Source organism: Furipterus horrens, unplaced genomic scaffold (genome assembly GCF_987537825.1).
Source record: "Furipterus horrens unplaced genomic scaffold, mFurHor1.1.pri manual_scaffold_9, whole genome shotgun sequence".
Taxonomy (NCBI): Eukaryota; Metazoa; Chordata; class Mammalia; order Chiroptera; family Furipteridae; genus Furipterus; species Furipterus horrens.
In genome coordinates, this window is record NW_028327179.1 from 66805882 (window position 1) to 66822825 (window position 16944).

Genomic DNA, 16944 nt, shown 5'->3' on the forward strand with positions numbered 1-16944 from the left:
GTTCTTTGAAAAGATAAACAAAATCGACAAGCCTTTAACAAGACTCATCGAGAAAAAAGGAGAGAGGACCCAAATAAATAAAATCAGAAATGAAAGAGGAGGAATTATAACTGATACCACAGAAATACAAAAGATTGTAAGAAATTGCTATGAACAACTATATGCCAAGGAATTGGACTACGTGGGTGAAATGGAAAAATTTCTAGAAACCTTTAAGATTCCAAAACTGAATCAAGAAGGAACTGAAAGCCTGAATAGTCCAATAACAGCTAGTGAAATTGAAGTAGTAATCAAAAAAGTCCTGGCGCACAAAAGCCCTGGACTGGGCGGTTTTACAGTTGAATATTACCAAACACTTAGGGAAGAGCTAACTCCTATCCTTCTCAAACTATTCCAAATATAAATGGAAGACTAACCCATGTTCATGGACTGGAGGAATTAACATTAAAATGTCCATACTACTTAAAGCAATCTATAGATTCAATACATTCCCAATTAAGATACCAATGACAGATATAGAACAAATATTTCAAAAATGTATATGGATCTACAAATGGCCCTGAATAGCCTCAACAATACTAAGAAAGAAGGATAAAGTAGGAGGGATCACAATACCTGATCGAAAGCTATATCACAAAGCCACTGTAATCAAAAACAGTCTGGTACTGGCATAACAACAGACACATAGATCAATGGAACAGAACAGAAAGCCCAGAAATAAACCTAAGTCTCTATGGTCAATTAATATTTGACAAAGTGAGAAGTATAAAATGGAGTAAAAATTTCCTCTTCAATAAATGGTCTTGGGAGATCTGGACCAGTACATGCAAAAAAATGAAACTAGACCACCAGCTCACACCATACACCAGAATATACTCAAGATGGATAAAAGACTAAAATATAAGTTGTGGCACCATGAAAGTCTTAGAGGAATTATAGGCGGCAAAATTTCAGATATCCCATGCATAAGTATTTTTGCTGATATATCTCCTAGGGCAAAGAATATAAAGGAAACAATAAGCAAATGGGAGTAAATCAAATTAAAAAGCTTTTGTACAGCTAAAGAACACATCAGCAAAATGAAAAGGGAAAGAACAATATGGGAAAAAATATTTGCCAATTATACCTTGGACAAGGATTTGTTATCAAAATTATATAAAGAATTCATACAACTTTACACCAAGAAGACAAACAGTCCAATGAAAAAATAGGCAAAGGACTTGTACAGATACTTCACCAAGAAGGACATACAGAGGGCCCATATGTATATGAAAGGATGCTCAACATCACTAGCCATTAGATGCAAATTAAAATCACAATGAGATACCACCTCACACAGGTCAGAATGGCGACTATTAACAAATCAACAAACAACAAGTGCTAGTGAGGATGTGGAGAAAAAGGACTGTTAGTGTACTGTTAGTGGGAATCCAGACTGGTGCAGCCGCTTTGGGAAACAATATGAAATTTCCTCAAAAAACTAAAAATGGAATGGCCTTTTGATCCAGTGATTCCACTGCTGTGATTATACACTGAGCATGCTGAAACACCAATTAAAAAGAACATATGCACTTTTATGTTCATAGTAGCATTATTTACAATAGCCAAGTGCTAGGAACAGCCTAAGTGCCCAGCAGTAAATGAGTGGATCAAAAAACTGTGGTACATTTACACAATGGAATACTTTGCAGCAGAAAAAAGAAGGAATTCCTACATTTTGCAACAGCCTGGATGGAACTGGAGAGTATTAATAAGTGAAATAAGCAAATCATTGAGAGACAAATACCATATGATCTCACCTGTGAGTGGAAATGAATGAACAAAACAAATGAGCAAGCAGAAGAGAACAGAATTATGGAAACCAGGAAAAACATGACAGGGGTGAGGGTGATAATGGGGGAAAGAAGGGGAAGGGTTTTGTCAAAAAGACCCATGGACATAGATAACAAAGTAGGGATTGACTGAGATCAGGGGTGGGAAGGCAGGGCAGGAGAGTGCAATGGGGGAAAATGGGAAAACTGTAATTGAAAAACAATAACATTTTAAAATAACTAACTAACTAAATAAATAAATGTAGGGGGCTTCAATTCTCCAATCAAAAGACTTAGTGTAGCTGCACTGAGAAGAAAGCAATAATATATATTATATATCTATGTTTATATATAAAGTACACTCACCTGGCAACAAAAGAAACGCATGTGCCCTCGCTGGTGTGACTCAATAAATTGAGCACCAGCCTGTCAACCAAAGTGTTGCTGGTTTGATTCCCAGTTTGGGCACATTCTTGGGTTGCAAACCAGGCCCCTATTTGGGGGCATGAAAAAGGCAACCACACATTAATGTTTCTCTCCCTCTCTTTCTCCCTTCCTTCCCTCTTTCAAAATAAATAAATGAATAAATTTTTAAAAAAGAATGATACATACAAACTGAAAGTATAGAAAGAGAAAAAGATATTTCATGGAAATGGCAATGAAAAAAAAAAGCTGGGGTAGCAATATTTACATCTGACAAAATAGACTTTAAAACAAAGGCTTTAGTAAGAGACAAAGAAGTACACTACATAATGATAAAAGGAGCAATTTAACAAGAGGATATAACTAACGTAAACATTTATGCACCCAAACAAAGTAGCACCTAAATATGTAAAACAAATCTTGATGGACATAAAGGGAAGGATTGACAGTAATACAGTCATAGTAGGGGAATTTAACATCCCATTGACATCAATGGACAGATCTGGCAGGCAGAAAATCAACAAGGAATGGTGGTCTTAAATGACACACTAGATCAGAAGCATTTAATGGATATCTTCAGAGCACTTCACTTTTCATGTGCACATGAAACATTTTAGGATAAACCACATGTTAAGACACAGATAGAGTCAATAAATTTAAAAGCTTCAAAAACATATCAAGCATCATTTCTATTCATAATGGTATGAAACTAGAAATGAATCACAAGAAAAAAATTGAAAATACACAAAGACATGGTGGCTAAATAACATGTTACTACACAATGAATTACTAAATGATATCAAAAGATACCTTGAAATAAATGAAATGAGAATACAGCAACCTAAAATCTATGGGACACAGCATAAGCAATCCTAAAACGGAAATTCATGACATTATAGGACTAACCGAGGAAACAAGATAAATCTCAGATAAACAATCTAAGTTTGACTTATTAGTGCTGAAAAAAAAAACAAAGGCCAAATAGAAGGAAGAAAATGATAAAGATGAAAGCAGAAATAAAAGACATAGAGTATAAAAAGTACAGAAGATCAATGAAAACAAAAGGTTGTTCTTTAAAAAATAAAAAGATAAACAAGATTAACAAACCATTAACTATACCACTGTGAAAAATGGAAAGAGGACCCATAAAAATAAAATCAGAAGTGAAAAAGAGGTAACTACAGACACTAAAGAAATAGAAAGGATTGTAAGAAAACATTACAAACAATATATTCTAACAATGTGGACAATCTAAGAAATTAATATATTCCTAGAAACATACAATCTTACAAAATTGAATCAGGAAATCTGAATGGGAAGATTACAACTAGTGAAATCGAAACAGTAATAAAAAATTTCCCAGCTAACAAAAGCCCTGAACCAGATGGCTTCACAGGAGAATTTTACCAAACATTCAAAGAACTAACACCTGTCCTTCTCAAACTATTCCAGGAACTTCAAGAAGAAAGAAAACTCCGAAGTGCATTTTATGAAGCCGGCATTATCCTGATTTCAAAACCAGATAAAGACACTACAAAGAAAGAAAATCATAGGCCAATATCCCTGGTGAACATAGATACTAAATTTCTCAACATAATATTAGCAACCTGAATCCAGCAATACATTGAAAAGATTGTACACCATGATTAAGTGAGATTTATTCTGGGGATGCAAGGTTACTATCATATATGTACTCAAATCAATAAACGATATATCACATAAAAATAGATTAAAACTCCATAGTCATATTAATAGATGAAGACACACAATTTGATAAAAAATCAGCACCCATTTATGATTTTAAAAAACACTCAGAAAGCTGGGAATGGAGGGGACATAACCTCAATATATATGACAAACCCACACTAGCATTATACTCAATGAGCAAAAACTACATGTGTTCCCTTAAGATTGGGAGCAAAATAGGGATGTCCACGTTAACCACCTTTATTCAATATTGTACTGGAATCCTTGTCACAGCAATCAGACAAGCAGAAGAAAAAAAAGGCATTCAACTGGATACGAAGAGGTAAAAATAGAATTATTCACAGATGACATGATATTGTCTATTGAAAATTCCAAAAACTCTACCAAAAAGCTACTAGATCTAATTAACGAATTTTTCAAAGTGCTAAAAATTAATATTCAGAAATTGGTGGCTCTTCTGTGCAGTAATAATGAACTACCAGAAAGAGAAACTAAGCAAACTTCCCACTTAATATTGCAACAAAAGCAAAAAAAAAAAAAAAAAAAAGGTATCTAGGAATGAATTTAACCAAGGAGGTGCAAGAACTGTACTTGGAAAACTATAGGACACTGAAGATATAATTTGAGGAAGATACAAATAAGTGGAAGCATATGCCATGTTTATGGATTGGAAGAATTAAGATCAACAAAATATCTATACTATCCAAAACAATCTTAGATTCAATGCAATTCTCATTAAATATTTTTAAAATATCAATGACGACTTTTTGACTTCCGGCCAAGATGGAGGCTTAGACGGACACGCTAGGTCTCCCTCTACAACTAGAGAGGAATACAACTACTTCAAAACAAAGGATAACTAGAAATTCCAGAAAATAAAACTACACGGAAGTCCAACATATGAAGTTATAAACCAGCGGTGCCATTTGGGCAGGTAAGAGTTAAAGAGGGCAGTGCTGTTTGCAGTCGCACCCGGAGGGGCGGGCGGCGAGGAATCCCGGCTGCGCAAGCCCCTGGCGGTGCGTGACCCCGGCGAGGAGTCCCGGCTAGCAAGCCCCTGGCGGTGCGCGACTCCGGCGCTGGGGAGAGCGGCCGCCGCATCGCCTTGAACAGTGAGGCCCAGGGGGACGGGAGGACGGATCCCGGTCTCCTAGCTGAATAACTGTGTGAATCCATCTTGGACCCCCGCCCCCAAAGAAAGCACCACAGGGCTGCGAAATAGGTCGCGGACAGGCAGGCGCCGGTCGCTGATTTGTGACGCGTACACAGGCACTGCCCCCGACAGCCAGCCCAAGAAAACAAAACGCATCTGTCAAAATGAGGCAGACAACTATAGAAATACCGGTGACACAACTCACCAGACAGCAGATAGAGAACCTGACAGATGAACAGATAAGAAACCTGTCAGAGGCTCAGTTCTGGGCCATTGTTATCAGGTGGCTTACAGAATTCACAAAAGAGCAGGAAAAAGATAAGAAAGAAGTGAAAAAATTTCATAACGAAAGGAACAAAACCGCATACGAGATAGAAGGTGAGAAAAAATCCAGAGTTCATTTCAACAAACTGGAATATGGAGAAGGAACAAGCAGTCAACCAATGCAGAGAGAGGAAATAGGAAGCAACAATGAGAGGATCAGAAACCTCTGGGACAACTATAAAAGGCCCAACATAAGAATCATTGGTTTGCCAGAGAATGAGGAAGATGAACTAGAACTTGAAAAATTGAGTGAAAATATAATAAAGGAGAACTTCCCAGACTTGGGGAAGGGAATAGACTTGCAGGTCCAGGAAGCAAGGAGAGTTCCCAAGAGACTGGACCCAGGGAGAACCACTCCAAGACACATTATAATCAAAATGTCAAAAATTAAAGATAAAGAGAGAATCTTAAAAGCAGCAAGAGAGAAGAAAAGAATTATGTACAAAGGGGTCCCAATCAGACTATCAGCTGACTTCTCAAGGGAGACCCTACAGGCAAGAAGGGACTGGCAAGAAATATTCAAAGTAATGAAAATCCAAAACCTACAACCACGAATACTCTATCCAGCGAAATTGTCATTCAGAATAGAAGGACAGAGAAAGTGTTTCCAGGACAAAATAAAACTGAAAGAGTTCATTAGATCCAAACCACTGTTATATGAGATGTTAAAGGGACTGGTTTAAAAAAACAGAAGCTAGGGAGATGAAACAAAGGCAAACTAAATAGGCAACGAGAGTGGAAAAGGAACTGTGGGTACGGGAAGCATATTGGGGGGAGGTCAACAGGGAGGGGGAATGGGGAAAGGGAGGGAGATGATATAGGAATTGGGGATCAAGGTAGGAGGGAATGGAATAGACGGAGAGAGGTTGGGAGGAACTGTATGCACAACTAATGGACATAATCTAAAAGGGGGGACAACTGGAGGGAGGGGGGCCACCGGGTGGAGGGGAGCAGAGGGAAGGGAAATTGGCACAAATGTAATATTTTAATCAATAAAACACATTAAATCTGAAAAAAAATATCAATGACATATTTCATTGATCTAGAACAAATATTAAAAAAAATTATATGGAATAGAAGAGACCCTGAAAAGCCTCATCAACCTTGAGAAAAGAACAATGTTGGAGGTATCGCAATTCCTTATATCAAACTATACTACAAAACCACTGTAATCAAAACAGCCTGGTACTGGCATAAGAATGGGCATACAGATCAATGGAACAGAACAGGAAGCCTAGAAATCAACTCACTCCTCTATGATGAATTAATATTGGACAAAGGAAACAAGAGAACACAATGGAATAAGGAGTTTCTTCATAAATGGTGTTGGGAGAATCGGACAGGCACATGAAAAAAAAAAAAAAGAAAAAAAGAAACAAGACCATCTACTTACACCATACACAAAAATAAACTCAAAATAATAAAAGACTTAAATGTAAATCATGAAACCATAAAAATCCTAAAAGAAAACAAAGGCAATAAAACCTTAGACATCTTTCATAGAAATATTTTTGCCTATATGTGTCCTAGGGCAGGGAAACAAAGGAAAAAAAAATAAACAAATGGGACTACATCAAATTAATTAGCTTCTTCACAGCCATCGAATCCATAAAAAAATGAACACAGGACCCACTGTATGGGAGAAAATATTCACCAATGATTCATTTGATAAGAATTTAATTTCCAAAATATATAAATAACTTATACAACACAAGGAAGACAAACAATCAAACTAAAAAATGGGGCAAAAGATCTGAATAGACACATCTCAAAAGAGCACATACAGAGGGCCAATAGATATGAAAAATGCTCAATGTCACTAATCATTACAGTAAAGAAAATAAAAACCACAATGAGATATTACCTCTCACCCCTCAAAATGGTTATCACCAATAACTCAACAAACAATGAATGTTGGTGAAGATGTGGAGAAAAGGGAACCCTAGTGCACTGTTGGTGTGAATGCAGACTGGTGCAGTAACTGTAGAAAAAAATATTATCTTTCCTCAAAAAATTAAAAATGGAACTGCCTTTTGACAAGTGATCCCACTTCTGGGAATATATCCTAAGAATTCTGAAACACCAATTCAAAGGAATATACTTACTCTGTTTTTCATAGCAGCATTATTTACAGTACCTAAGATCAAGAAACAACCCATGTGCTCATCAGTAGATGAGTGGATAAAAAAGCTGGGGTAGATTTGCACAATGGAATATTCTGCAGCCGTGAAAACTAAAGAAACCCTACCTTTTATGACAGCATGGATTGACCTGGGGATTATTATTCTAAGTGAAATAAGCAAGTTAGAGAAAGACATACCATATGATCTTACTTATGTGTGAAATCTAATGAAAAAATAAGCTGACAAAATAGCAACAGAGGCCTGGACGTATGGACAGACTGATAGTTGTCAGAGGGGAGGACTGGATGAAAGGAGTTAAGGGACTAGCCAAAGAACATATATGTATAACTCATAGACAACAGTGTGGTGATGTCCAGGAGGAAAGGCTGTGGGTGCTCAGTGGAGATGTGCAAAGAGGAGTATGGGGACATCTGTAATAGTGTCAACAATGAAAATAAAGTTAAATAAATACATATATACATACATCGCCTCAAAATAACCACAGAAGATTATAGAATTGCTAAAAAAGATTGTATATTCAACACAGTTGTTTCCTAATATGGGGTGAAAGATAAAATCAAAGATTGTCTTAACTAAGGCTATATAGGGTATATATCACTTAAGTCATATCCTGCCTTATGTTATAACTAATAGGTTGAAAATTATTATATTTTTATTTTACTTTGAATTATAAATTTTATTCTCTATTTAATCCCATGCACGCAAAATCAGCCATCAATTAATGTTAGTTCAATTGACTTAAAAGTAAACATCACTAAGTAGCTTTGGGAACAAGGCTGTCAAGTGATATTCTCCAATGATAAGCTGATTGATAAGATTTCAGAAGTGTAGTCAAGCAAAGAAATTATTACGTAAGAGATTTCTGGCAGAGTATGACATGAAGAATCCTGATCAATCTGTAACTACAATTTTCCTTAAAAAACAATTTTATGTTTTGATTCTGACATGGATGTAATATTTGACCCTTTGAGTGATTTATTCAGTTATTCTGAACCTTCTATAATGTCTACTCTACTGAGTGTAATTGAAGAACACATTGTACTGAGTTTTCTGAAAATTTCCATGTGGTGATAGGCAATACTATAAAATGAACACATTATTATTAAACCTCGATCTTTTACAGAGTGGCATTTATAGATCTCACACATCTTCCGTAAAACAACCAAGTGTGAAACAATTTAGCTAATACAAATATTGATAGTCATATCTTTTTTTTTTTTTTTTTTTGGTTTTTCAATTACAGTTGTCCCATTTTCCCCCATTTCTCTCCTCCACCAAACCCACCCCCTCTCCCGCAATCATATCCCTCCCTGTTGTCCACGTCCATGAGTCATTTATACAGGTTCTTTGACTAAACCCTTCCCTTACTTATCCCCCTTCTCTCCCTCTCCCCTCCCCCCTATTGACTGTTATTCTGCTCTTTGTTCTATTTAGTTCCTTTGTTTGTGTTGTTCTTTAGTTTCCTGTATTAGGTGATATCATATGGTATTTTTCTTTCTTTGCCTGGGTTATTTCACTAAGCATAATTCTCTCTAGTTCCATCCATGTTGTTGCAAATGGCAGGAGTTCTTTCTTTCTGCTACATAGTATTCCATTGTGTAAATGTACCATAGTTTTTGGATCCACTCATCTACAGATGGGCACTTAAGTTGTTTCGAGCACTTAACTATTGTAAACAGTGCTGCAATGAACATAGGAGTGCATAAGTTCTTTTGAATTGGTGTTTCAAGATTCTTCGGGTATAATCCTAGTAGTGGAGTCGCTGGTTCAAAAGGCAGTTCCATTTTTAATCTTTTGAGGAAATTCCATACTGTTTTCCATAGTGGCTGCACCAGTCTGCATTCCCACCAACAGTGCAGTAGGGTTCCCGTTTCTCCACATCCTCGGATAGTCATATCATTTCTATTTGTTGGGACAAAGTAAGAATTTCAGAGTTGATGTCATTTGACTAAGAACTGTGAAATAATGTTATACTTTTGATCCACATTCCTTCTGACTTTATTTAAATTACCTAATTAAAATATTATGCATCTTAGATATTTCTTTTAATTTATTTTAACATGTTATTTTGTTTCTTTTAATTTTTCTTCCCAATGCTTTCATTTTATTCTTCTATTTGTACATTCTCCTGCTCCCAGATTTGGTGACAGACCATGATGTAGGCTCAGCAGTCCTGCTCAGAACCTTTAAGATTCTATAAGTTTCCCTTCCCCCATACCACACCTTTACCCACCCCAACTCAAGCTCTCTGTCCAGCTCTCAGGGGTAAGAAAGCAGAGCATAGATAGAAGACTGAGCTGACTCTTTCCCTCCCACCTCTCTTCCCTCCCCAACTACAAGAGAGCTAGCCTGGATAGAAAGACCTAGATTCCAGTGAGAGATTGGGGCCTGTTTCCAAGGCACAGGTTGTGTGGGGGCACCTTCTTAACATGGCCACTATTTTGTTGAGATTTGGGTAGTGTCCTGTCCCAGAGCTGGAGTTTTCTATGCCTTCAACTGACTAAAGAGGAGAGTAACGTGAGGGCATTACTGGGGTCCACAGATATCATGGAGGCCTGCAGCTGCCACATTGCTAAAGAATGCCTGGAGCCTTGTAGGGTGGTTCTGCATGGCCACACTATCCCCCTTCTAGAGCACCATATCATAAGGGCCTTCTCCAAACATCATAGAATATAGCACACAGCCTAGGGACCAGTCATCAATCCGTATATAAATGACACAGTGGCTTTGCAACAGGAAGAGATCCAGGGCTGGGTAGAAGATGGTATACTATTGGGTTGCCTGGTCCTGCAGAGCCAGATTCTGGCAGAAGCCCTCCACATGCATGCATGCTTGATTAGTGGAACCCAAGTCTATTAAAACTGGCTGCCCCTCATCTCCAAGCAAGGTACTGGTGTGTTTTAGGTTCCTGTGGGCATAACCTTGGGCACAAATTGCCTCAAGGCCTCTGCATATACCCAATAGCAGCTAAAGGATTTGATCTTCAGTCAAGAAGTTACCTTTGTCTTTCAGCCTTCCTATCTCATTACACGGTGTACCTCTCTTGAAGAGTAGCAGCAGCCAGGACTCATGTGTAGTGTCCTGTTCTCTCAGATAGTAAGCCACAAGGCAAATGATATTGGAGTGATGGAAGAGGCCGTGGATATCTGATTTTTACTAGGCCTTCTCCCAGTCCTGCCCTCCCCATTTCTGGATGAAGAGGTAGTGCTTCTTGTCAATGAGGAAAGTTCCCTGAGAGCAGACACACAATGTATGGCCCATAATGTCTCAGTCATACTCCTCAAAGTCAGTTTGAGGCTGCCATGGGGGTTTATCCAGTTTGAGGACCTATTGCAAGGGTGTCCTGGAGGCCCAGATGATCATGCTGGCTTGGGCTGGAGGTTAATTTGTTCTTTTAAGTCACGTTTTTTTCTCTTGATAACCTTACTACTAAAATTTTTTTTCCAGATACTGACCATTTCAAAGAGGTGTCCTTCATAATTAGTAGATAACCTAATTAAAGAAATTTGAAAAGAAACATACAAAGTTTGAATTTATAATTTTACTGATGTACTTTTGTTTCTTATGTAGTTACACCTTACCTTGTTTATAAAAGGACTGTAGTTCTTTTTCACTCCATATATACAAACTAGGGATTTACTTTTATTAAAGGCATTTCTGAACCATACATCACTGTAAAGGTTGCAACCATATTAAGTTTAGTTTAATAAAAGATGACCTCTCTACTGTATCTAGCACTCAAGTTCTATAGTTAAGCAATGACTGAAAATTCCATGAGCAGCAAGAGTATGGAAATAGGGCAGTTAAGTTATAAATATGAAACTGTACTTGACAGTACTCCAAAGCAGTTAGATATCTGTGCCCAAGTGCTTGCCAGTCTGAATCAAAGAATTTCAAAAAATTTAGTTACAATCAAACTTTTTAGGGAAGGGAACCTCTTCCCTGAGAATTGGTCTCTCTATTTGTTTCTTTCCGTCTTCTCTCCTTCTCTTCTCTCTCCTTTCATCTCTCTCCCTCTCTCAGAAATATTTATTTAGTTCTTCCTCTGTGTAAGACACTAGGCTAAACATTTGCAGCATATAACATTTACAGGTTTCTAAGACATGGATTCATAAATACCATTGCCTCTTTCAAGTCTATTAAACCAGCCAGATAATTTTTCAAAAGAGCCAGTTTATTAGATATTCTCAATGACATATCTGATTCTTAACTTTTTCTCATATATTTGTGACTTTTTATTATCTCTTAATTTTTTAAATTAAGACTTTATTTTTTAAAAGAGTTTTAGTTCCATGGCAAAATTGAGAACGTACAAAGATTTCCCAAATATTCCCTGCCCCCACGCATGCATAACCTCCACCATTATCAATATCTCCCACCAAAATTACAATAAATTATAACCCTTGTTAAAACTGATAAACATAAAATGATATTACAATCACCCAAAGTTTGTAGTTTACATAGGGTTAACTTTTAATATTGTACATCCTATGTGTTGGAACATCTATCATTATGGTATCATACAAAGTAGTTTCCATGCCCTAAAAATCCTCTGTGCTGTGCCTATTTATCCCTCTTATAACCACTGTCAACCACTGATTGTTTTTCTGTCTCCATCATTTTGTCTTTTTCGTAATGTCATACAGTTGGAATCGTACAGTATGCAGTCTTTTCAGATTGGCTTCTTCCACTTTGTAATATGCATTTCAGTTATTTCAATGACTTTCATAACGTGTTATTTTATTTCTTTTTCACACTGAATAATACTCTATTATCTGAAAGTGCTAGAGTTTGTTTATCTAAACTTGTAGTCCTGACATTGGCATTAACTCTTTTTGACATCTTAGAAAAGTCTCTCCAAGCCAGCTTCTCCTCTGCCTAGCTCTTGGAAACCACTATTCTACTTTGTTTATATGGCTTTCCATATGCTAGACATCCCATATATAGAATCATACAATATGCAGCTTTTTAACTATCTTTTTCCCCTTATTGTAATGTTTTGAAAATTCATCCATGTTGTAGCATGTATCAGTGTGTCATTCCTTTCATATGGCAAAATAATATTCCACTATATAGATATACATTTATCTATTCATTAATTTATGAATTCGGATTATTTCTGCTTTGTAGCTATTAAAAATGATACAATAAGCATTAATGTTTTTATTTGAATATACATGTTCAATTAGCTTATATATCATTTTGGATTCATACAGTAGTATCATGTGTAAATTTTCAGGAACTGCCAAATTATTATCTAAAGTGAACATACCATTTTATAATCCCCCTAGCAATGTTTCATTTTTTTATAGTCTGTCTTTTTAAATTCTAGCCATCTTCGTGGGTGTGAAGTAGTATTTCATTGTGTTTTTAATTTTGATTTCCCTAATGACCAATGATGTTGGCATCTTTTTCTGTGTTAACTGACCATTTCTTCTCTGGATAAATATCTTCTCAAAACTTGCACTCATTTAAAAAATTGGGTTATATGTATTTTTTGTTAAGTTATAAGGATTATTTATATATTCTTGGTACTAGTCATATCATATATAAAATTTACAAATATTACCTCCATTTCTGTGAGTTATAACTTCAGTTTTTTAGATGTTGTTTGAAGCATAAAATTAAAAAATTTGACAAAATCCACTTTCTTTCTTTCTTATGTTACTTGTGTTTTAGGTGCCAAGGCTAATAAATCGTTGTGTAATGTGGAGGTCACAAAGATTTACTCCTATGTGTTCTTCTAAGAATTTTATAGTTCTAGCTCTCATATTAGGCTATGTAATTCAATTTGATTCAATTTTTATGTATCTTGTGAGAGAGGGGTCCAAACTCAGTTTTTTGTATTTGCATATTTAGTGATGCCAGAGCCATTTGTTAAAATACTATTTTTTCATTATTGAATTGTATTCTTTAATTGAAAACAATTGACAATAAATGTAAGGGTTTATTTCTGTACTACTAACTTTATTTCATTAATCTACATGTCTGTACGTAAACATTAGTGTTATATTGTCTTGATTATGTAGATAAGTATTAAATATATTTTTAACAATTTTACTTCTCTTTTTATTTAAATTTATTTCTTTATTGTTTTTTCTCTTAAGGTTGTCACACTTTTCTCCCCATTGCTCCCCCACTCAGCCCACCCCTTCTCTCACTGTCAATCCCAAACTCATTGTACATATCGATGGGTTACTTATACTAGTTCTTTTAGTAAATGAACTCTTTCCCTACTTACCCCCTTCTCTCCCTCCCCAATCCCCTGGTAACTGTTATTCTATTCTTTGTTTACATTTCTGGTTCAATTTTGCTTGTTTGTTTGTGTTGTTCATTAGTTTCCTGTATTAGGTGATATCATATGGTATTTGTCTTTCATAGCCTGGGTTATTTCACTAAGCATAATTCTCTCTAGTTCCATCCATGTTATTACAAATGGTAGGAGCTCCTTCTCTCTTTCTGCTGCATATTATTCCATTGTGTAAATGTACCACAGTTTTTTTATCCACTCATCTACAGATGGGCACTTAGGTTTTTCCAGCACTTGGCTATTGTAAAGAGCGCTGCTATGAACATAGGGGTGCATAAGTTCTTTTGAATTGAGTTGTCAATATTCTTTGAGTATAATCCTAGCATTGGAATTGCTGATTGAAAAGGCAGTTTCATTATTAGTTTTTTGAGGAAATTCCATATTGTTTTCCATAGTGGCTGCACCAGTCTGCATTCCCACTAACAGCGCACTAGGGTTCCCTTTTGTCCACATCTTTGGCAGCACTTGTTGTTTGTTGATTTCTTGATGATGGCCATTCTGACTGGTGTGAGGTGGTATCTCATTGTGGTTTTTATTTGCATCTCTCTGATGGCTAGTGATGTTAGCATTCTTTCATATGCCTATGGACCCTCTGTATATCCTCTCTGAAGAAGTGTTTGTTCAGATCCTTTGCCCATTTTTTAATTGGGTTGTCTGTATTCTTGGCATTAAGATGTATAAGTTCTTTATATATTTTGGAGATCACTCCCTTGTCTGAGGGATCATTGGCAAATATATTTTCCCATATGGTTGGTTCCCCTTTCATTTGCTGGTGTTTTCTTTTGCTGAGCAAAAACTCTTTAGTTTGATGTAGTCCCATTTGTTTATCCTTTCCTTTATTTTCCTTCCCTTAGGAGACATATTGGTGAAAATATTGCTATGTGGAATATCTGGAATTTTCCTGCCTGTTTTCCTCCAAGACTTTTATGGTGTGACGACTTACATTTAAGTCTTTGATCCATCTTGAGTTTATTCTTTTTATTTTTATTTTTTAATATACTTTATTGATTATGCTATTACCATTGTTCCAATTTCTTTTCTTTTTGTTCCCCTCAACCCAGTGACCCCCCTCGCTCCAGTTGTCCCCCCTTAGTTCATGCCCCTCAGTTATGCATATAATTCTTCTCAACATCTTCCTATCTTTTCCATTCCCTCTTACTATGCCCCTTAACTCCTGTTAAGCATCTCGCTCCCTTTTCCGCCTTCCCACCTCCCAGCTGACCTCCCTCCAATATTTTACCCATACCTATAATTCTGTTCACACTCCCGTTGCCTACTTAGTTTGCCTTTGTTTTGATTCCCTACCTTCTGTTGTTGGTTGTTGTGATACAGTTTTCATTTTAATGTTCATAGTTTTGATCCTCTTTGTCCTAAACAAGTTCCTTTAACATTTCATGTAACAGTGGTTTGGATCTGATGTACTCCTTCAGTTTTACTTTGTCCTGGAAGAACTTTCTCTGCCCTTTTATTCTGAATGACAATTTCACTGGATAGAGTAATAGTGGTTGTAGGTTTTTGCTTTTCATTACTTAGAATATTTCTTGCCAGTCCCTTCTGTCCTGTAGAGTTTCCTTTGAGAAATCAGCTGATAGTCTTATTGGGATGCCTTCATATGTAATTCTCTTCTTATCTCTTGCTGCTTTTCAAGTTCTCTCTTTATGCTTAATTTTTGATATTTTGATTATAATATGTCTTGGAGTGGTTCTCCCTGGGTCCAGTACTTTTGGAGCTCTCTGTGCTTCCTGGACCTGTAAGTCTATTTCCTTCTCCAAGTTAAGGATGTTCTGCTTCATTATTTTTTCACACTATTTTTCAGTTTCTAGTTCTTATTCCTCACCTTTTGGCAACCCTATGATTCAGATGTCAGCCCACTTCTAGCTGTCCTGCAGGTTTCTGAGTCTCTCCTTATATTCCTCACTTTTCGTTTCCTCTTTCTGCACTACTTCACTGTTTATTCCTTCCCTATGTTCTGATTTGTTGATATGATCCATGATTTTCTTTTCCTCACCACTTGTTTCATATGTGTTTTCACTCATTCCAGCAGGACTAGCCTTCATTTCTTTCCCATCTTGTTTAAGAACTGCTGTTAGGTCTGTAAGCATTCTTATAACCAAACCTCTGAACTGAGCCACAGAAAGATTTCCTATCTGCTGATCCATTAGATTAGATATTTGCTGTCTGGTCAGTTGTGTCACTGGGATCTCTATCATGGTCTCTGCCATCCTGACAGTTTTGTGTTTACCTTTGCTTCTTGGGTGGGGCTGTCACATCTTCTACAATATAGGGGGTGGAACCCTATGCACTCATCAGTACCAGGCAACACTTCTCACCAGGCTGTGGCATTTTGTGTGGTGGTGGAAGGAGTCCAAGATGGATTCTAGCCATTTACTTTCTGCTGAGAGACGGGGAGCTTCTTCTTCTGTCCACACCCCCTCTGACCTTCATAGTCCAAGGCAATATGGATCTGTCTTCCACAGCATTCGAATCCTGAGCTGACGGGACTGGTCTACAGCCAGGGATGCTCCCAGGTGTTTCTTGCTTTTTTTTAAAATATAGGTGTCTGTGCTTACTGCTGTCGCTGCAGCTGCTACCTCTGAACAGGCTTTACCCCTCCTACCCATCCAGAAGAGCACCATATCTTTATAACTTTATACGTTGGACTTTCATGTAGCTTTATTTTCTGGGACATCTAGTTATTTCTGGTTTTGCGGTAGATGTGTTCCTTCCTAGTTGTGGAGGGAGATGGAGCATGTCAGTCTAGGCCTCCATCTTGGCCAGAAGTTAATTTTATTCTGATGTTTGGTGTAAGTTCTTGGTCTAGTTTCATTTTTTTCCACATCCCTGTCCAGTTCTCCCAACACTATTTGTTGAAGAGGCTCTTTTAACTCCATTTTATGTTCTTTCTTCTTTGTCAAATATTAGTTGACTATATAGACCTAGGTGTATTTCTGGGATCCCTATTGTGTTCCATTGATCTAAATGTCTGTTCTTATGCCAGTACCAGAATGTTTTGATTACCATTGCCTTGTAGTAGTTTGATATCAGGTATTGTGATTTCTCCTACTGTGTTCT

At 36.8% G+C, this 16944-nt stretch overlaps 1 pseudogene; it reads right to left on the reverse strand.

The window, feature by feature from the left end:
* Nucleotides 1-9998: 9998 nt before the first annotated feature.
* On the reverse strand, nucleotides 9999-10823 carry LOC150001876 (serine/threonine-protein kinase 16 pseudogene; annotated as a pseudogene).
* Nucleotides 10824-16944: the final 6121 nt, after the last annotated feature.